The sequence below is a fragment of the Hypanus sabinus genome, chromosome 2 (assembly GCF_030144855.1).
Source record: "Hypanus sabinus isolate sHypSab1 chromosome 2, sHypSab1.hap1, whole genome shotgun sequence".
Taxonomy (NCBI): domain Eukaryota; kingdom Metazoa; phylum Chordata; class Chondrichthyes; order Myliobatiformes; family Dasyatidae; genus Hypanus; species Hypanus sabinus.
Window position 1 is genome coordinate 206055610 of NC_082707.1, and position 21706 is coordinate 206077315.

Below are 21706 nucleotides of genomic sequence, written 5' to 3' on the forward strand. Positions count from 1 at the left end.
CTGGCTTGCCTACAGAAGGCAAAGAGTGGTTGTAGACAGGTCATATTCTGCATGGAGGTCGGTGACCAGTGGAGTTACTCAGGGATCTGTTCTGGGACCCTTGTTCTTCGTGATTTTTGTAAATGACCTGGATGAGGAAGTGGAGGGATGGGTTTGTAAGTTTGCTGATGACACAAAGGTTGGAGGTGTTGTGGGTAGTGCGGAGGGCTGTCAGAGGTTACAACAGGACATTGTTAGGATGCAAAACTGAGCTGAGAAGTGGCAGATGGATTTCAAGCCAGTTAAATATGAAGTGGTTCATTTTGGTAGGTCAAGTATGATGGCAGAATATAGTATTAATGGTAAGAGTCTTGGCAGTGTGGAGGATCAGAGGGATCCTGGGGTCCGAGTCCATAGGACGCTCAAAGCAGCTGCGCAGGTTGACTCTGTGGTTAAGAAAGCATACAGTGTATTGGCCTTCATCAATCATGGAATTGAATTTAGGAGCCAAGAGGTAATGTTGCAGCTATATAGGACCCTGGTCAGACCCCACTTGGAGTACTGTGCTCAGTTCTGGTCACTTCACTATAGGAAGGATGTGGAAGCCATAGAAAGGGTGCAGAGACTTACAAGGATGTTGCCTAATTTGGGGAGCATGTCTTATGAGAATAGGTTGAGTGAACTCGGCCTTTTCTCCTTGGAGCGATGAAGGATGAGAGGTGACCTGATAGAGGTGTATAAGATGATGAGAGGCATTGATCGTGTGGATAGTGAGAGGCTTTTTCCCAGGGCTGAAATGGCTAACACAAGAGGGCACAGGTTTAAGGTGCTTGGTACTAGGTACAGAGGAGATGTCAGGGGTAAGTTTTTTACTCAGAGAGTGGTGAGTGCATAGAATAGGCTGTCGGCAACAGTGGTGGAGATGAATACGATACAGTCTTGTAAGAAACTTTTGGAGAAGTGTATGGAGCTTAGAACAATAGAGGGCTATAGGTAAGCCTAGTAATTTCTAAGGTAAGGACATGTTCGGTACAACTTTATGGGCCGAAGGGCCTGTATTGTGCTGTAGGTTTTCTATGTTTCTATATGGGACCCAGAACTGCTCACAATTCTCCATGAGGCCTCACCAGTGTTTCATAAAGTCTCAACATTACATCTTTGTTTTTATATCCTCGTCCTCTTGAAATGAATGGTAGCATTGGATTTGCCTTCTTCACAACAGACTCAACCTTTAGGCAATCCTGCACAACGTCTCCCAAGTCCCTTTGTGCTCACTTTTTTGTAATTGTTCTCTATTTTCAAAATAGTAAACCTTTTCATTTCTTCTACCAGAGTGCATGACCATACACTTCCTGAAACTATTCCATCTGACACTCTTCCTCAACTCTGTAAGGAGGAGATTCTTCTCCCAGAGAGTTGTGGGGATCTGGAATGCACTGCCTCGGAAGACGGTGGAGGCCAATTCTCTGGATGCTTTCAAGAAGGAGCTAGATAGATATCTGATGGATAGGGGAATCAAGGGATATGGGGACAAGGCAGGGACTGGGTATTGATAGTAGATGATCAGCCATGATCTCAGAATGGCGGTGCAGACTCGAGGGGCCGAATGGTCTACTTCTGCACCTATTGTCTATTGCCATTTCTTTGTCAATTCTCCCAATCTGTCTAAGTCCTTCTGTAGCCTTTCTACTACTAAAGACTACATGCCCCTCCACTTATCTTATCATCTTCAAACTTTGCAACAAAGGCATCAATTCCATCATCAAATCTTTGACATATAATGCAAAAAGAAACAATCCCAACACAGACCCCTGTGGAACACCCCTAGTCACCAGAAGCCAACCAGAAAAGGTTCTCTTTATTCCCACTCCTTGCCTCCAACCAATCAGCCACTGCTTCATGCATGCTAGAATCTTTCCTGTAATATCATGGGCCTGTAGCTTGTTAAACAGCATCATGTGTGGCACCTTGTCAAAGGCCTTCTGAAAATTCAAGTACACAACATTAACTGATTCTCCTTTATCTATCCTGCTTGTTACTTCTTTGAAAAATTCCAACAGATTTGTCAGTCAGTTAGTCTGACCTCAGTGGTTGGGAAGATGTTGGAGTCAATTATTAAGAAGGAGGTCTCAGGCGGCACATGATAAAACAGGCTGTAGTCTGCACCTGTTGTTGAATGGATAGGTCTTTATTCTTTGGAGTGTAGAAGGTTGAAGGGGGACTCGATAGAGATATTTAAAATAATGAGGGGGATAGATCGAGTTGACATGGATAGGCTTTTTCCATTGAGAATAGGGGAGATTCAAACAAGAGGACATGAGTTGAGAGATAAGGGGCAAAAGTTTAGGGGTAACATGAGGGGGAACTTCTTTACTCACAAAGTGGTAGCGGTGTGGAACAAGCTTGCAGTAGAAGTGGTAGAGGCAGGTTCGATATTGTCATTTAAAAAAATATTGGATAAGTATATGGACAGGAAAGGAATGGAGGGTTATGGGCTGAGTGCAGGTCAGTGGGACTAGGTGAGAGTAAGTGTTTGGCACAGACTGGAAGGGCTGTGATGGCCTGTTTCCATGCTGTAATTGTTATATGCTTATATGGATGGCCACATGGGTACTCTGCACTTGCTCCTTAAACCCTTTCTCTTCTTTGCAGTCACCCAGGTTCCTGTGTCCTACACCTTGTGTGTAATTACCTCTCTATCTCTCCTATCTATTGCCCCTTCAGTCTCCAGAATCCAGCTCCAACTCCTCAAGACAGTCTGTTATAAGCTGCAGCTGGATGCACCTCTTACATTTGTCAGGGTCAGGATACTGGAGGTCTCCCTGCCTTTCCAGATCCTGCAAGACATCCAGTTTGGTTCAGTTCGGATCCTGCAACCCTTTATATGGGCCGCAGAGGCACTTCTGTGTGTCTTGGGTTAGTGGGCCTGGCAGTGCCCACCCCTCTCCAGGCCAGACCACAGCTGATGTCCTCCAACTCAGTGGCTGACCCTGGTCTTGAACACATGGCCATTGTAGTTCTTCGGGGAACTCATCTGGTGACCTTGTCAACAAGGTCCTTTGCCCAGTGATGCCATGTTAACACCACCCCCTCATGTTATTCAGCCTGCCAACTGAAACGGTGTACCGGGAAATGCCACTTTTCTTTGCTTTCACTGAGTGAAGCCACTCTTTCTTGAAGCCTCGAAGAGATAATGCCTTAAGATCACCACCCTGACTATGTCCACTCAGACAATGGCCACTGTGACAATGGCTGCTGCCTTCCTTTACCAATTCTCTTACCAATTAATCCCAAATGCTGATTGGCTGCTTGTCAAAGCTCTGTTACCATGCCCTGAACAGATCCTGCCTTTTATCCTAGGGTAATGGACCTGATTGAAATCCCCTCGCTCCAACCTTCTGATGCTCAGATTGGTCACTGGTCAAAGCTCTATGTTTCAATGAGATTCCCCCCACTCAACTCATTCTTCTAAATCCCAGTGAGTATAAGCCCAGAGCCATCAAGCGGTCCACATATATTAACTCTCCCATTTCTGGAGTTATTCTTGTGAACCCCCTCTAAATTCTCCCCAATGTCAGCACAACCTTTCTTAGATAATGGACATAAACTGTGCACAATATTCCAAATGCAGACTGAGCAATGCCTTAAAAAACATCAGCATTACATCCTTGCTGTTGTATTCTACTTGTCCCAAATAGATGCTTACGTTGCATTTGCCTTCCTCATCCATGACTCAGCTTGTAAGTTAATATTTACGATTAACCTGTCATGTCAGTTTGGAAAGTGGGCAAGCTATTGTTAGCTATTGCAGATTGCCAAATCACTGATCTTCTGACTGCCCACTCAATGCACTGTAGGTGCCAGGGATTGCAGAGGAGACTTAACCCAAAAGCAGACTAGTGGAGATACTTCAGCTGGGAATAACTTTCATAATAGATAGCAAAATAACAAGCCCTGAGGGGCCAGAAGACAAGAGAGAACAGATACCATTGGGACCATTTGGACCATTGGGATCTTTTCTGGGAAGGTGGAATCTGTACAGATTGGATGGGTTGCACCTGAACTCAAGGGGGAGCAATATCCTTGCTGGTAGGTTTGCTAGCATGGTTTGGGAGGGTTTAAACTAATTTGCAAGAGGGATGGGACCCGGAGGGATAGAGCAGTGAAAGAAGTGCATGGAGGAAAGCCAGATCTAACACATAGAGAGGCTTTGAGGAAAGAGCAGCAGAATAAAGGGTATAAAGGTAGGAAGGTAGAAGGGGAGGAGAGGTGGCATTACTGGTCAGGGATACTATTACAGCGGCAGAAAGGGTGGGTAATGTAGCAGGATCCTCTTTTGAGTCAGTATGGGTGGAAGTCAGGAACAGGAAGGGAGCAGTTACTCTACTGGGGGTATTCTATAGGCCCCCTGGTAGCAGCAGAGATACCGAGGAGCAGATTGGGAGGCAGATTTTGGAAAGGTGCAAAAATAACAGGGTTGTTATCATGGGTGACTTTAACTTCCCTAATATTGATTGGCACTTGATTAGTTTCAAGGGTTTAGATGGGGCAGAGTTTAAGTGTGTCCAGGATGGATTCCTGTCACAGTATGTTGACAGGCCGACTAGGGGGAATGCCATACTAGATCTAGTATTAGGTAACAAACCGGGTCAGGTCACAGATCTGTCAGTGGGTGAGCATCTGGGGGACAGTGATCACCCCTCTCTGGCCTTTAGTATTATCATGGAAAAGGATTAGAGGGGACAGGAAAATTTTTAATTGGGGAAGGGCAAATTATGAGGCTATAAGGCTAGAACTTGCAGGTGTGAATTGGGGTGATGTTTTTGCAGGGAAATGTACTATGGACATGTGGTTGAAGTTTAAGGATGCCTTGCAGGATGTTAGGGATAAATTTGTCCCGGTGAGGAAGATAAAGAACGGTAGGGTGAAGGAACCATGGGTGACAAGTGAAGTGGAAAATCTAGTCAGGTGGAAGAAGGCAGCGTACATGAGGTTTAGGAAGCAAGGATCAGATGGGTCTATTGAGGAATATAGGGTAGCAAGAAAGGAGCTTAAGAAGGGGCTGACAAGAGCAAGAAGGGGGCATGAGAAGGCCTTGGTGAGTAGGGTAAAGGAAAACCCCAAGGCATCCTTCAATTATGTGAAGAACAAAAGGATGACAGGAGTGAAGGTAGGACCGATTAGAGATAAAAGTGGGAGGATGTGCCTGGAGGCTGTGGAAGTGATCGAGGTCCTCAATGAATACTTCTCTTCGGTATTCACCACTGAGAGGGAACTTGATGACTGTGAGGACAATATGAGTGAGGTTGATGCTCTGGAGCACGTTGATATTAAGGGAGAGGAGATGTTGGAGTTGTTAAAATACATTAGGACGGATAAGTCCCCAGGGCCTGACGGAATATTCCCCAGATTGCTCCACGAGGCAAGGGATGAGATTGCTGAACCTCTGGCTAGGATCTTTTTGCCCTCGTCGTCCATAGGAATGGTATCGGAGGATTGGAGGGATGTAAATGTTGTCCCATTGTTCAAAAAAGGTAGTAGGGATAGTCCAGGTAATTATAGACCAGTGAGCCTTACATCTGTGGTAGGAAAGCTGTTGGAAAAGATTCTTAGAGGTAGGATCTATGGGCATTTAGAGAATCATGGTCTGATCAGGGACAGTCAGCATGGCTTTGTGAAGGGCAGATCATCATCAACAAGCCTGATAGAGTTCTTTGCAAAGGTGATCAGGCATATAGATGAGTGTAGTGCAGTGGATGTGATCTACATGGATTTTAGTAAGGCATTTGACAAGGTTCCACACAGTAGGCTGATTCAGAAAGTCAGAAGGCATGGGATCCAGGGAAGTTTGGCCAGGTGGATTCAGAATTGGCTTGCCTGCAGAAGGCAGAGGGTCATGATAGAGGGAGTACATTCAGATTGGAGGGTTGTGACTAGTGGTGTCCCACAAGGATCTGTTCTGGGACCTCTACTTTTTGTGATTTTTATTAACGACCTGGATGAAGGGGTAGAAGGGTGGGTTGGCAAGTTTGCAAACAACACAAAGTTTGGTGGTGTTGTAGATAGTGTAGAGGATTGTCGAAGATTGCAGAGAGACATTGATAGGATGCAGAAGTGGGCTGAGAAGTGGCAGATGGAGTTCAACCCGGAGAAGCGTGAGGTGGTACACTTTGGAAGGACAAACTCCAAGGCAGAGTACAAAGTAAATGGCAGGATACTTGGTAGTGTGGAGGAACAGAGGGATCTGGGGGTACATGTCCACAGATCCCTGAAAGTTGACGCACAGGTAGAAAGGGTAGTTAAGAAAGCTTATGGGGTGTTAGTTTTCATAAGTCGAGGGATAGAGTTTAAGAGATGCGATGTAATGATGCAACTCTATAAAACACTAGCTAGGCCACACTTGGAGTACTGTGTCCAGTTCTGGTCGCCTCACTGTAGGAAGGATGTGGAAGCATTGAAAAAGGGACAGAGGAGATTTACCAGGATGCTGCCTCATTTAGAGAGTATGGATTATGATCAGAGATTAAGAGAGCTAGGGCTTTACTCTTTGGAGAGAAGGAGGATGAGAGGAGACATGATAAAGGTGTACAAGATATTAAGAGGAATAGACAGAGTGGACAGCCAGCACCTCTTCCCCAGGGCACCACTGCTCAATACAAGAGGACATGGCTTTAAGGTAAGGGGAGGGAAGTTCAAGAGGGATATTAGAGGAAGGTCTTTCACTCAGAGAGTGGTTGGTGCGTGGAATGCACTGCCTGAGTCAGTGGTGGAGGCAGATACACTAGTGAAATATAAGAGACTACTAGACAGGTATATGGAGGAATTTAAGGTGGAGGGTTATATGGGAGGCAGGGTTTGTGGGTCAGCACAACATTGTGGGCCGAAGGACCTGTAATGTGCTGTACTATTCTATGTTCTATGCTCTATACTAAACATAACAGGCAACAAGCTAAACATTAGACAGGGCGAGGGAAAGCTGGGGGCAACTGGTTGAGGTGAACTGGTTTAATGGGTGACCATGGACTGTGAATGAGAACTGGCTGCAGGTGACAAATCTGCAGTGAGCAGCAGGTGAATCCTATTAGCTGGGTGAGACTGGGTGGTGTTGGCATCTGCAGGGCGTGAGGTGTGAGTGGGAGCAGGCGGGGGGTGTCAGTGGGAACAGGCTGGAGGGTGTGAGTGGGAATAGGCTGGGAGGTGTCAGTGGGAACAGGCTAGGAGGTGTCAGTGGGAACAGGCCGGGAACAGGCTGGGAGGTGTCAGTGGGAACAGGCCGGGGGCTGTCAGTGGGAACAGGCTGGGAACAGGCCAGGAGGTGTCGGTGGGAACAGGCCGGGAGGTGTCAGTGGGAACAGGACGGGAGGTGTGAGTGGGAACAGGCTGGAGGGTGTGAGTGGGAACAGGCTGAGAGGTGTCAGTGGGAACAGGCTGGGAGGTGTGAGTGGGAACAAGCTGGGAGGTGTCAGTGAGAACAGGCTGGGAGGTGTCAGTGGGAACAGGCTGGGAGGTGTCAGTGGGAACAGGCTGGAGGGTATGAGTGGGAACAGGCCAGGGGGTGTCAGTGGGAATAGGCTGGGAGGTGTCAGTGGGAACAGGCTGGGGGGTGTGAGTGGGAACAGGCCGGGAGGTGTCGGTGGGAACAGGCTGGGGGGTGTGAGTGGGAACAGGCCGGGAGGTGTCGGTGGGAACAGGCTGGGAGGTGTGAGTAGGAACAGGCTGGGAGGTGTGAGTGGGAACAGGCTGGGAGGTGTGAGTGGGAACAGGCTGGTTGTCAGTGGGAACAGGCTGGGATGTGTCAGTAGGAACAGGCTGGGAGGTGTGAGTGGGAACAGGCTGGGAGTTGTCAGTGGGAACAGGCTGGGAGTCGTCAGTGGGAACAGGCTGGGAGGTGTCAGTGGGAACAGGCTGGAGGGTGTGAGTGGGAATAGGCTGGGAGGTGTCAGTGGGAACAGGCTAGGAGGTGTCAGTGGGAACAGGCCGGGAACAGGCTGGGAGGTGTCAGTGGGAACAGGCCGGGGGCTGTCAGTGGGAACAGGCTGGGAACAGGCCAGGAGGTGTCGGTGGGAACAGGCCGGGAGGTGTCAGTGGGAACAGGACGGGAGGTGTGAGTGGGAACAGGCTGGAGGGTGTGAGTGGGAACAGGCTGAGAGGTGTCAGTGGGAACAGGCTGGGAGGTGTGAGTGGGAACAAGCTGGGAGGTGTCAGTGAGAACAGGCTGGGAGGTGTCAGTGGGAACAGGCTGGGAGGTGTCAGTGGGAACAGGCTGGAGGGTATGAGTGGGAACAGGCCAGGGGGTGTCAGTGGGAATAGGCTGGGAGGTGTCAGTGGGAACAGGCTGGGGGGTGTGAGTGGGAACAGGCCGGGAGGTGTCGGTGGGAACAGGCTGGGAGGTGTCAGTAGGAACAGGCTGGGAGGTGTGAGTGGGAACAGGCTGGGAGGTGTGAGTGGGAACAGGCTGGGAGGTGTGAGTGGGAACAGGCTGGGAGGTGTGAGTAGGAACAGGCTGGGAGGTGTGAGTGGGAACAGGCTGGGAGGTGTGAGTGGGAACAGGCTGGTTGTCAGTGGGAACAGGCTGGGATGTGTCAGTAGGAACAGGCTGGGAGGTGTGAGTGGGAACAGGCTGGGAGTTGTCAGTGGGAACAGGCTGGGAGTTGTCAGTGGGAACAGGCTGGGAGGTGTGAGTGGGAACAGGCTGGGAGTCGTCAGTGGGAACAGGCTGGGAGGTGTCAGTGGGAACAGGCTGGGAGGTGTGAGTGGGAACAGGCTGGGAGTTGTCAGTGGGAACAGGCTGGGAGGTGTCAGTAGGAACAGGCTGGGAGGTGTGAGTAGGAACAGGCTGGGAGGTGTGAGTGGGAACAGGCTGGTTGTCAGTGGGAACAGGCTGGGGGGTGTGAGTGGGAACAGGCTGGGGGGTGTGAGTGGGAACAGGCCGGGAGGTGTCGATGGGAACAGGCTGGGAGGTGTCAGTAGGAACAGGCTGGGAGGTGTGAGTGGGAACAGGCTGGGAGGCGTCAGTGGGAACAGGCTGGGGGGTGTGAGTGGGAACAGACTGGGGATGTCAATGGGAGCAGGCCTGAGGGTGTGAGTGGAAACAGGCCTGACAGATAGTCCTTCAGCATCCCTCATCAGTGGTACAAATAGTAGACCTGCTTCCTCACTTCTCCAGCAAACCATGTACAAACGCATCCTCCAGTGGCATCTGTGTGGGATTTGTACGTTCCCAATTCCAATGATCACATTTCCTTTTATCTCCCAAGAAAGCAGATTGATTCATTAATTAGGCACTTTGAAAATTACTCTGTAATGTGGGTGAGTACCAGAGTGTGGCAAGAAACAAATTGTAGGAAGAAACGGAGAAATACAGAAATCTACAGCAGATTTCATGCCCTTTGGCCCACAATATTGTGCCAACCATGTATTCTATTCTAGAAACTGCCTAGAATTTCCCCTACTGCATAGCCGTCTACTTTCTAAGCTCTATGTACCTATCTCTTAAAAGGCCCTATTGTATCCACCTCTACCACCTTCACTGGCAGTGCATTCCACACACCCACCACTCTCTGTGTGAAAACTTACTCCTGACATTCCCTCAGTACCTATTTCCAAGCACCTTAAAACTATGCCCCCTCATGTTCGCCATTTCAGCCCTAGGAAAAAGCCTCTGGCTATCCGTACGATTAATGCCTCTCATCATCTTATACACCTCTATCAGATCACCTCTTATCCTCTGTCGCTCCAAGGCCAAGATCATTCACCCTGTTCTCATAAGGCATGCTCTCTAATCCAGGCAACATCCTTGTAAATCTCCTCTGCACTCTTTGTCTATAGTGTCCCCATCCTTCCTGCAATGAGGTGAGCAGAACTGTAACATAATACTTCAAGTAGCATCTAACTAAGGTATTATATAGCTATAAGAGTGAGGGAGTGAGCTGATATAGTCTTGAAAGGCCAAAATTATCATGGGAATGAAAGGGTTAATGTATGCGAGTGTTCGATGGGCCTGTATTTGATGGAATTTAGAAAAATGAGGGGGATCACAATGAAACATATGGACTACTGAAATGCTTACAATATTGTGCAAAGATCTTAGGCACCCTAGCTATAAACACATGAGTTTAAGACTTTTGCTCAGAACTGTTGATGGAGAGGATACTACAACTCAAGTTCTCAATATTACCTACTCATTATTAATATTTTCGTTGTTTTTGCTTATTTTGTTGTCTTTCTTTGCATTTATTGTGAATGCCCACAAAAACATGTATCTCAGGCTTGTATGTGGTGATATGTATGTACTTTGGTAATAAATTTACTTCAAATTTTGAACAAGGGGTAACACAAGAGTCTCAGATACTAGAATCTGGAGCAGCAACATTTTTGTGGGAGGAACTCAATGGGTCAAGCAGTATCTGCTGATCAAAACCTCAACAATCGATTCCCCCCCACCCCACCAAAGACAGAGCTCAAGCTAAAGAGTTACTCCAACTGACTGATTCTAGCTTAAGGTAGATACAATTTAATTGATGGTCCTACCAACATAAACTGAAATGGGTATGTCAATATCTGATTTGCTTTTCTGTCTTTAACCATGGTTAAACCTTCTCCTTGATTCAAATTCAAAGTAAATTTATTATCAAAGTACATGTATGGCACTATATACAACCTTGAGATTCATTTCTTTCAGGCGTTCATTGTAAACACAACGGCATCAATGAAAGACTACACCCAACAAGATGGACTAACAATCAATGTGCAAAAGAGCACAGGTTGTGCAAATACAAAAGGAAAACAGAAGTAAAAATAATAATCTATGAGGGAGAAGGAGTTTAAAACAGGCATGCAGGGGTATTCAGTGCATTTTGCACACCACAGTGCCGAGAAGTCAACGTATTGCTTGGTGAGAGAAAAGTTTAAAGAAGTGAGTGGGGGAAGTCAGTACATTTTGCACACCACAGTATCAAGGAAACACTGGATGTGCATAAATAGGCACTTGGCAAGGACCAATTAAAAAAAAAGATAAGCTTAAGATGAGCAGCCATTGCATAAGTGGACCAGTGTTGGAGTGGGGAGGTGAAGCTTAGCTCAGTGAAGCTTTGGCAAGGAGAGGCAAGACCTTAGGAACAAGGTTCTTCCTTCCTTCCTTCCTTCCTTCCTTCCTTCCTTCCTTCCTTCCTTCCTTTCTTTCTTTCTTTCTTTCTTTCTTTCTTTGAGTTGGAACTGAGTAAACTCCAGATCATTCATGTGGCTAAAGGTTTGATAGACAGAGCATACGGAGAGGTAGTTATACCCAAGCTACAGGAGACAGGAAAGCGATCAGGGAGCCAGTGCAGCATACCCCTGTGGCTGTTCCCTCTAACAATACGGATTCTGTTGAGTACTGTTGGGTTCATTTGGATACTGCTGGGGGGAATGACCTTGCAGAGGAAAGTCACAGCAGTCAGAACTCAGGCACTGAATCAGGTTCTGAGATAGGGGGTGAGAAAAAGCAGTCTGTGGTGATAGGGCATTCTGTGGTTAAAAACATTCCAAGGTGGTTTCTTGCCTCCCAGTTGTTCACAGCATCTCAGATCCAGTCTGGAGCATTCTTAAGAGGTGGATAAGCAGCCAGAGATTGCAGTCCACATCGGTACCAAAGACATGTGTAGGAGGGTGAAGAGGTCCTGCAAGATGAGTTCAGGGAGTTAGCTGCGAAATTAAAGGACAGATACCTCTGGGAGTGGGTGATCTCAGGATTGCCACCCATGCCACATGCTAGTGAGGCCAGATATCAGAAGATTATACAGTTTAACACGTGGCTAAGGTGTTGGCATCAGATTTTTGGATCTTTGGTCTCTCTTCCAGGGAAGGTGGGATCTTTATAGAAAGGACAGTTTGCACTTGAATTGGAGGGAGACTAATACCCTAGTAGGAAGGTTTGCTAGTGCTGCACTGGGGGAATGGGGAGGAGGGTGGTGGTGGTGTTCAAGCATGGTGAGATTAAATTTCTCAGCTGCCTATATTTCAATACAGGGAGTACTGTAGGAAAGGCAGATGAGCTTACAAAGTGGATCAGCATATGGAATTATGACATTGTACCTATTAATGAGACTTGGTTGCCGGAGGAGCAAGACTGGCAGCTCAGTTTTTTGGTGTTCCATTGTAGGATAGCTGATGTTGTTCCGCTATTGAAGAGAGGCTCAAAGAATAAACCAGGAAATTATAGGCCAGTGAGGCTGACATCAGCAGTGGGAGAATTATTTGAAGGAATTCTAAAGATCTGGGTACATAAGTATTTGGATAGACAGGGAATGATTAGAGATTGTTAACATGGCTTTGTGCATGCTATGTTGTATCTAAACAATCTTAGAGAGTTTTTTGAGGAAGTTACCAGGAAAGTTAATGAAGGCAAGGTACAAGATAGTGATGTTCTCAACATGAACTTCAGTAAGGCATTTGACAAGGTCCCATATGGGAGGTTGGTCAAGAAGGTTCAGCTGTTTGGCATTCAAAATGAGATAGTAAATTAGAGTAGACATTGGCTTCACAGAAAAAGCCAGAGAATTGTCATAGATGGTTGCCTCTCTGACTGGAGGCCTGTGACTATTGGTGTGCTGCATGGACTGATGCTGGGCCCACTGCTGATTGTTGTCTATATCAATGACTTGGATGACAATGTGGTTAACTGGATGAGAAAATCTGCAGATCACTTCAGGGTTGGGGGTGTAGTGGACAGTGAGGAATGCGATCAATGTCCGCAGTGTGATATGGACCAGCTGGAAAATGGGCTGAAGATGTAGATGGAATTTAAAGCAGACAAGTATGAGATATTGCACTCCTGAAGGACTAACCAGTAAATGGTCAGGCACCGAGGAGTGCAGTATACTAGAGTGACTGGGGAATGCAGGTCCATAATTCCTTGAAGAGTGTCTTCACAGGTAGGTAATGTCATAAAGAAATCTTTTGATGTATTGGCCTTCATAAATCAATGCACTGAGTACAGGAGTTAGGGATGTTATGTTGAAATTGTGTAAGACATTTGTGAGACTAGTTTGGAATATTGTATGCAATTTTGGTCATCTACCCACAAGAAAGGTTTAAGTAAGATTGAAGGTGTACAGAGAAAATTCACAACAATGTTGTTGGGACATAAGGACTTGAGTTGAAGGGAAAGGTTGAATTGATTAGGAATTTATTCCCTAGAACATACAAGATTGAGGTATACAAAATTATGAGGGGAAAACATAGGGTAAATCCAAGCGGGCATTTTCCACTAAGGTTGGGTGAGATGAGAGTCAGAGGTCATTGATTATGGATGAAAGGTGAAATGTTTAAGGTGAACGTGAGGAAAAACTTCACTCAGAGGGTGGTGACAGCGTGGCATGAGCTGCCAGTGAAAGAGGTGAATGCTGTGTCAATTTCAATATTTAAGAGAAATTTGCATAGGATTTCAATGTTTAAGAACAGTTTGGATAGGTACAAGGATGAGAGGGGTACGGAGAACTGTGGTCCAGGTGCAGGTCAAAGGAACTAGGCAGATTATTGGTTCGGCATGGACCAGATGGGCTGGCAGGCCTGTTTCTGTACTGCAGTGTTTGATGACTCTAGGACTAATAATATTAATAAATAAATACGATTCAAAGATTGAAGATTCAAAGTACATTTATTATCAAAGAATCTATAAGTTATACAACCTTGAGATTTGTCTTACAGGCAGCCACAAAGCAAGAAGTGCAAAAGAACCAAATTTAAAAAAGGAAGACCAACACCTAATGTGCAGAGAAAGAGAAAAACCACAAATCATGCAAACACTAAATATTGAGAACATGGGATTAAGAATCCTTGAATGTGTCCATAGATTGTGTGAACAGTTCAGTGATGGGTCGAGTGATGTTAAGTGAGTTAATTTCTCTGTTCAAGTTCGAGTTTATTGTCATCTGACTGTGCCACTAAAACAATGTTCCTCCAGACCACAGTGCACCCACAAAACATATATCACACACACCAAAATATTACCATAAGCAAGATAATAAAATATAATTCAAAATACATGTAGTAAAGCGTAACACAATTAAACAGTAAACAGCCTGGTATGCTAGTGATGAGACCTCGATAGTGGCAGGGTATTCATTAGTCTCACAGCCTGAGGGAAGAGGTTGTCACTCAGTCTGGTGGCACTAGGCCTGATGCTCCTGTACCTCCTTGCTGATGGTAGTGGGTCAAAGAGATTGTTTCAAAGCTTCAAAAGTTTCAAAGATACATTTAATATCAGAGAAATGTATATAATATACATCCTGAAATGCTTCTTCTTTGCAACATCCCCCAAAACAGAGGAGTGCCCCAATGACAGTTAAATGTTAGAACCCCAAACCCCTCCAGCTCCCCCTCCCACACATAAGCAGCAGCAAGCAACAATCCCCCTCCCGCCACCAGCAAAAAGAGCATCGACACCCACCACCGAGCACTCAAGCAAGCAGCAAAGCATTAGCAAAGACAGACTTGCAGTGCCCCAAAGTCTACTCGTTCACCCAGTATTTGACTTACTACTGGCTCTCTCTCTCCCTAAGGGAGAGAGAGGTGTCTCCATTTCACAGCAAGAGGGGAGACATAATAAATACCTTACTTATTTATGATGTTAAAAGTCTGTTGCATCACTTTTCCTGAGCTCTGTACCCAAAGAACTCGGGTGTCTGGGCACACAGCCGGCAGCCAGCTTGCTGCTTTCGATCTTCCGTGTACTCCCACGACACAGCCGATTCCTGCAGAGATACTGACCTACGGTCCACCCGTCTCCAGAACCACGAAATCCTGAAACTCCGAAGGCGAGTTAATCTCTTAGGCCGCATCCTTGGTATATCGAATAACGGCAAGTGGTGAGATCCTGACAGCAGGTCCCATTCCTGCAAAGAACCGAACAGCGTGTAACTCCAGGTCAGGGTCTTCAGAAGAATCCTGAAAGGGAGAAATAAAGATATTAAAGATGGAAATAGAGCTGTTTCTGAAGATGCAAGCAAAGGAGTCGCTGTTAGGCACCATGGTCTCCACCTAAACTCCTTCTGTGGGATGTGTGTTAGGAATTCTCAACAATACTTCAGTGCCTTCCTGTACAAGGTTCCCAGTGAATGACATAGATAGGGGCAGAGGGAGATCCGATAATCCATTCATCAGTTTTTACTACCTCTGCAGGATCTTGCAGTCTGATGCTTGCAGTTTCTGTACTCCGACAAGATGCAGCCAGACAGGACACTCTCAACATTGCTCCTGTAGAAAGTTGTTAGAATGGGGGCAGGGCGCTTTGCAAGCATTAACCTCCTCAGAAAGTGTTCACGCTGCTTTGCCTTCTTGACTAGTGAGGAGATGTTGAGGGTTGAGGTTAGATCATCCGTTATGTGCACACCAAGGATCTTTGTGCCCTTCACTCTCTCCACAGCAGAGCCATTGATGTGCAATGGAGAGTGGTAAATCTGCACCATCTTGAAGCCCACAATCTTCCCTATTGGCATTTCTAGCGCCCCCATTGGCATTTCATTCTGCTTGAATTCTTTTTAAGGAGTGACCAATTTCTATCCTAGGACTATCCTTCAATCATTATGGAGTTGTAAGTAGCTGACTCAATCAGATGATCTATCCTAGATTTTCTCTCCCAACAGTGTTGGCTGAATATTTTTGGATGTTTTTGTTTTTTTTTAGTTCTGAATTACAACATCTGCAGTTTTAGTCTAGATATGTTAAATATTTGTGGAGAAGGAAATAGTTTAAGGAGAACCTTAAGTTATAGAGTTATAGAGCTATAGAGATTTAGAAAAATACTGCACAGAAACAGGCCCTTTGGTGTATCTAGTCTATGCTGAACCATTTGATCTGCCTACTCCTGTTGACATGCACCAGGACCAGAGCCCTCCATACCCCTACCAAACTGCTCTTAAATCGAACTCTCATGTACCACTTGTTCTGGCAACTCATTCTACACTCTCACCACCCACTGATTGAAAAAGTTTTCCCACATGATCCCCTAAAACTTCCAACCTTTCACCCTTAACCCATGACCTCCAGTTGTAGTGCCACCCAAATTCAGTTGAAAAAGTCTGCTTGCATTTCTCTATCTATACACCTCATAATTTTGTATACCTCCATCAAATCCCCCCTCTGTCTCTGCATTCCAAGGAATAAAATCCTAACATATTCAATCTTTCCTTACAGCTTAGGTCCTCTAGTCCTTGCACCATCCTTGTAGATTTTCTCTATACTCCTTCAACCTTATGTACATCTTCCTGTAGGTAGGTGACCAAAGGTGCACACAATACCCCTCGAGGGAATTCCAAAAGGGTATCTTACAATTCAAACACCAGAAATGGAGGGCTGTAGAATCAAAAGAGCAAAAATTGACAAGGCTTTGGAAAAATTTTGATCAAAAACACTTGCATAAACAAACAAATGTACTTACTTTAAGTTATTGCACTCAGCTTGGGAAGAAACTCTATGTTATTATGATGCATACTTACTGCCTGTTACGCTTTTGGCATTTAGGGCCATATTGAAGGTTCTCCATCTCCGGTGGTGTTCAGGGCTTCCTTCATCGTGTCAGAAGCCTCCTCTCAGTTTTCACTACTGTCAGTTATGCAAGTCCCGGGTGGAGACTCAGGAATACCATCACACTCTGATGTAGAAGGATCCTTCATTGTTGTTTCTGCAGCAGTTTTATTGTTCCATTCAAGGAAGTTAGCCCTGAGCTGAACACCAGATTGGGACTGGTGAACCACACTTAGAATGGTCTCTACCTTTTCATCTGTTTGGCATAGGTGACCTGACTAAGAGCCAAAGTATAAATCGCTGACTCCAGCCAATATAGCTCTTTGGGTCATTGAGGCATGCAAGCCTCCAAACGATGGTAAGGCTGTGGACCTCTTGGAGGTTTAAGCTACAAAATAACTTATTATTATAGCGATGACTTAAAGTTGTGCAAGGATGTCATCGTTCATTTTCCTTTTACTTTTCTTGCATTAATAAAATGCAACATTAACAATGAAAAAAAAACTTTGAAATATTTGGCAGCACAAGTTAAATGACAAATGTTACTTAAGGTGCATTTATAAATTTGATAATGTGAGTCTCAGTACTGATAATTTCTCACCTAACCTGGAGTGAATAGAATTAGGTCATATATTATTATTCATTTTAAACTCATTTAAATCAAATCATAGATTTAGATCTGCAAAGAGAACGATAATGAGCTCATTATTTTTGTGTCGGTCCACTGGAATACAGCATTAGCACTGATAAATGTAGAGCTATTAATAATCTCAGGTATCTGTTATGATTATTCGGTTATACCAATTTTAATGTAGAGTCAGAGTTAACAAATACACTGAACAAAATAGACATTGATCAATCTTGGGCAAAGACCTTGCCAATTCTAAAATTCATTAGTATAAATTTACCTTGACAGACATAGTTGAGACCTAGAATGGTTGATGGAAGCGCAATATTGGGAAGAGTAGAAGACTATACTTGAATTATATCAAATCAAGATGATTTAATCCCATTTCTAGTGCACAAGTGTAAAGGAGAATGAAAACAATCAATACTCTAGATCTGACTTCTGGTCAATATGACACCCATGAACAACAATTCCATGGGCAATATCATCCAGATAGCCAATCTCTTCAATTATGTCATTTTTTCTACATATTCAATTTGTTCTTTTTGCCTTGATTGGATTTCAGAGACTGTTGGAGCCTGCAACATGCAGTTTGTAGTTTGATTAAGTGATGCGATGCTCTTTTCTCCCCTGAAAGGACCTTCTCTGCCACCTGTCCCACACCCCTCCCACAGTGCTGCACCCTCACCATTCCCAACACCATTTGCTCCCACCAGATTTACAAACCTGATCTCCGCTCTACATTAACAAATGCAAAAGTGCAAAAGTCTTACACACATACAGTATGCTGTACATTGTTAGGGTGCCCAAGACTTTTGCACAGCACTGTATGTCATTATACACTACCCTGAGATTCATTTTCTTGCAGGCATTCACAGTAGAACAAAAGAGTACAGTAGAATCAATGAAAAGCAACACACAAAGCCAGACAAATAATGAATGTGCATTAAGAAAAGCTGTGCAAATAAATAAATAAATGAATGATATTGAGAAAATGAATTGTAGAGTTCTTGAAAGTGAGACCATAGGTTGTGGAATCATCTTAGTATGGAGGTGAGTGAAGTTATCTGCATTGGATCAAGAGACTGAAGGCTAATAACTGTTCCTAAAAAACACATAGATCTACTATTTATTAGGTCATCCAACATTTTAGAAACATAGAAGACCTACAGCACAATACAGGCCCTTCGGCCCACAATGCTGTGCTGAACATGTACTTACTTTGAAACTTATCTGTGGTTACCCATAGCCCTCTATTTTCTAAGCTCTATGTACCTATCCAGGAGACTCTTAAAAGACCCTATTGTATCTGCCTCTACCACCATCACTGGCAGCCCATTCCACACACTCACCACTTTCTGTGTAAAAAATTTAACCCTGACATCTCCTCTGTACCTGCTTCCAGGCACCTTAAAACTATGCCCTCTCATGTTAACCATTTCAGCCCTGGGAAAAAGCCTCTGACTATCCACACGATCAATGCCTCTCATCATTTTATACACCTCTAATAGGTCACCTCTCATCCTCCACCACTCTAAGGAGAAAAGGCAGACTTCACTCAATCTACTTTCATAAGGCATGCTCCCCAATCCAGGTAACATCCTTGTGAATCTTCTCTGCCCCCTTTCTATAGTTTTTACAACCTTCTGGTAATAAGGTGATGAGAACTGAGCACAGTACACTAAGTGGGGTTGGACCAGGGTACAATATAGCTGCAACATCACCTATTGGCTCTTGAACTCTATTTTTGGATTAATTCAGTTTACCTGAATATTTTATTTGTATGTGATTGCTTCCTTTTGTGCATTTGGTATCTAGTTTTTATTATATTTAAAGCTCAAAGTTCAAAATGAGTTTATTATCAAAGGGCATTCATCTCACCACATACAACTTTGAGATTCATTTTCTTGTGGGCATTCACAGTAAATACAATAACTATAATAGAATCAATGAAAGAAGTGCAAAAGACATGCATCTGCGCAAATGCAAAAAAGAAAGAATAAATAATAATAAATAAACAATAAATATTAAGAGCATGAGACGAAGAGTCTGTAGGTAGTGGAAAGATTTCAATGTTGGGTGAGTGAAGCTCTCCATTCTGGTTCAAGGGTAGTAATCATGGGATTGCTGCCCATGCCATGCAATAGTGAGGAGAGGAATAGAATGAGGTGGCATTGTATAGAATATGTGGGTGAAGAATTGGAGCCAGGGGCATGGTTTCCGATTTCTGGATTATTGGGACCTCTCTGGGGCAGGTGGGATCTGTACAAAAGGAATGGGTTGCTCCTGAATCCCAGAGGGAAAAATATCCTTGCGGGCAGGTTCACTGGGGTTGTTGGGAGTGATTTAAACTAATATTGCAGGTGGATGAGAACCAGGATAATAGAGCTGAGGATGAGGCAGATGGTTTACAAGTAGATGATGGGTGTAACATGAATGTAAGGAATGAAAAGCCAATGACTGGATACAAATCCAGACAAAGCAAAGAGTTAAATTGTACCACACAAGCAATATTCAAAAGGGTGAAGAATGCAGAACAGAAGGTGTTATATTTAAATGTGCATAGCATTTAGAATAACTTGGATGAACTAGTGGTGCAATTAGAGATTGGTCAGTAGGACATTATGGGTATCACTGAGTCATAGTTGAAAGAAAGCCATAGGTGGGAGCTTAACATCAAATATATAGTTTGTATCAAAAGGACAGGCAGGAAGGCATAGGCAATGGTGTGGCTCTGTTGGTTAGAGAAGGAATTACATCTTCATAAAGAGGTGACATAGGGTCAGAGAATGTTGAATCTTTGTGAGTGGAGTTAAGAAACTGCAAGGGTAAAAAATCCATTAGGGGAATCATATACAGGCCTCCAAATAGTAATTAAGATTGGGGGGGGTGGTTGAGATTGCAAAGGGAGCTGGAAAGGGCATGTAATAAGGGTAATGATACAATTGTAATTGGGGACTTCAATATGCAAAGGGATGGGAAAATTAGGTTGGTGTTGGATCACAAGAGAGGGAATTTGTTGATTGCCCATGAGATGGCACATTGTGCTTGAGCCTACTCAGGGAAAGGCTGTCTTAGATTGGGTGTTGTTTAATAACCCAGATCTTATTAGGGAGCTTAATATAAAGGAACGCATGGGAGATAGTGATCATAATATAATTGAATTTATACTGTAATTTGAAGGGGAGAAGCATAACTCACATGTTTCAGTATCGCAATGGAATAAAGGGAATTACAGAGGCATGAGAGAGGAGCTTGCCCAGGGGGATTGGAGGGGGATACTGGTGGGGGTGATGGTAGAGCAGATATGACTGATGTTTTTGGGAATAGTTCACAAGGTGCATGGTAGATATGTTCCACAAAGGAAGAAGTTCTCAAATGGCAGGGGTAGGCAACCATGGCTGACAAAGGAATTTAAAGGTCTGCATGATAGCCAAGGAAAGGGCAAATAAGGTGGCAAAAGTGAGTGGGAAGTTGGATGATTAGGAAGCTTTTTAAATCCAACACAAGGCAACTAAAAAAGCTATAAGAAGGTAAAAGATGAAATATAAGGGAAGACTAGCCAATAATATAAAACAAGATACCAAAAGATTTTTTCCAGTTATATAAAGAGTAAAAGGGAGGGGTAAGTTGATTGTGGTCCACTGGAAAGTGATGCTGGTGAGGTTCTGATGGGGGGCAAAGAAATGGCAAATGAACTTAATGGGTACTTTGCATCTGTCTTCACTGCAGAAGACACTAGCAGTGTGCCAGAGGTCCATGAGTGTCAGTGAGCAGGAGTGAGTGCCATTCTTATTACAAAGGAAAAAGTGCTAGGCAAACGCAAAGGTCTTCAGGTTGACAAGCCACCTGGATCAGTTGGACTAAATCCCAGAGTCCTGAGAGAGGTTTCTGAAGAGATAGTGGATATATTGGTGATGATCTTTCAAGAATCACATGTCAATGTTTTTTTTTGCTGGGGGGAGGGAAGATCATTGCTTTGCTGATGCTTGTGTGTGGGAGGGGAGAGCTAGGGGGGTGCTTTGGGGTTCTACTATCTTAACTGTCATTCATTCTTTGGGGCACTTCTCTGTTTTTGTGATGTTTGTGAAGAAAAAGAATTCCAGGATGTATATTGTATACATTTCTTTGACATTAAATGTACCTATTGAAATCTACTGATTTTGGCATGGTCCCGGATACCTGGAATATTACAAATGTCACTCTCCTCTTTAGGAAGGGAAGAAAGCAAAAAAAAGGAACTTATAGGTCTATTAGCCTAACCTCAGTGGTTGGAAAAGTGTTGGAGTCTATTATTAAGAATGAGGTTTTGAGGTACTTGGAGACAAATGATAAAATTATTCAATGTCAGTATGGTTTCTGTAAAGGGAAATTTTGCCTGAGAAATTTGTTTGAGTTTTTCAAGGCAGTAACAAGCAGGATGGACAAAGGAGAGACATTGGGTGTCATTTACTTGGATTTTCAGAAGGCGTTTGATAAGGTGCCACACACGAGGCTGCTTAAAAGAATAAAATCCTATGGTGTTACAGGAAAGATACTTGATTGGACGGGCTGATAGCCCAAGCTATCAGACTCCTCAATACCCAAAGCCTGGAC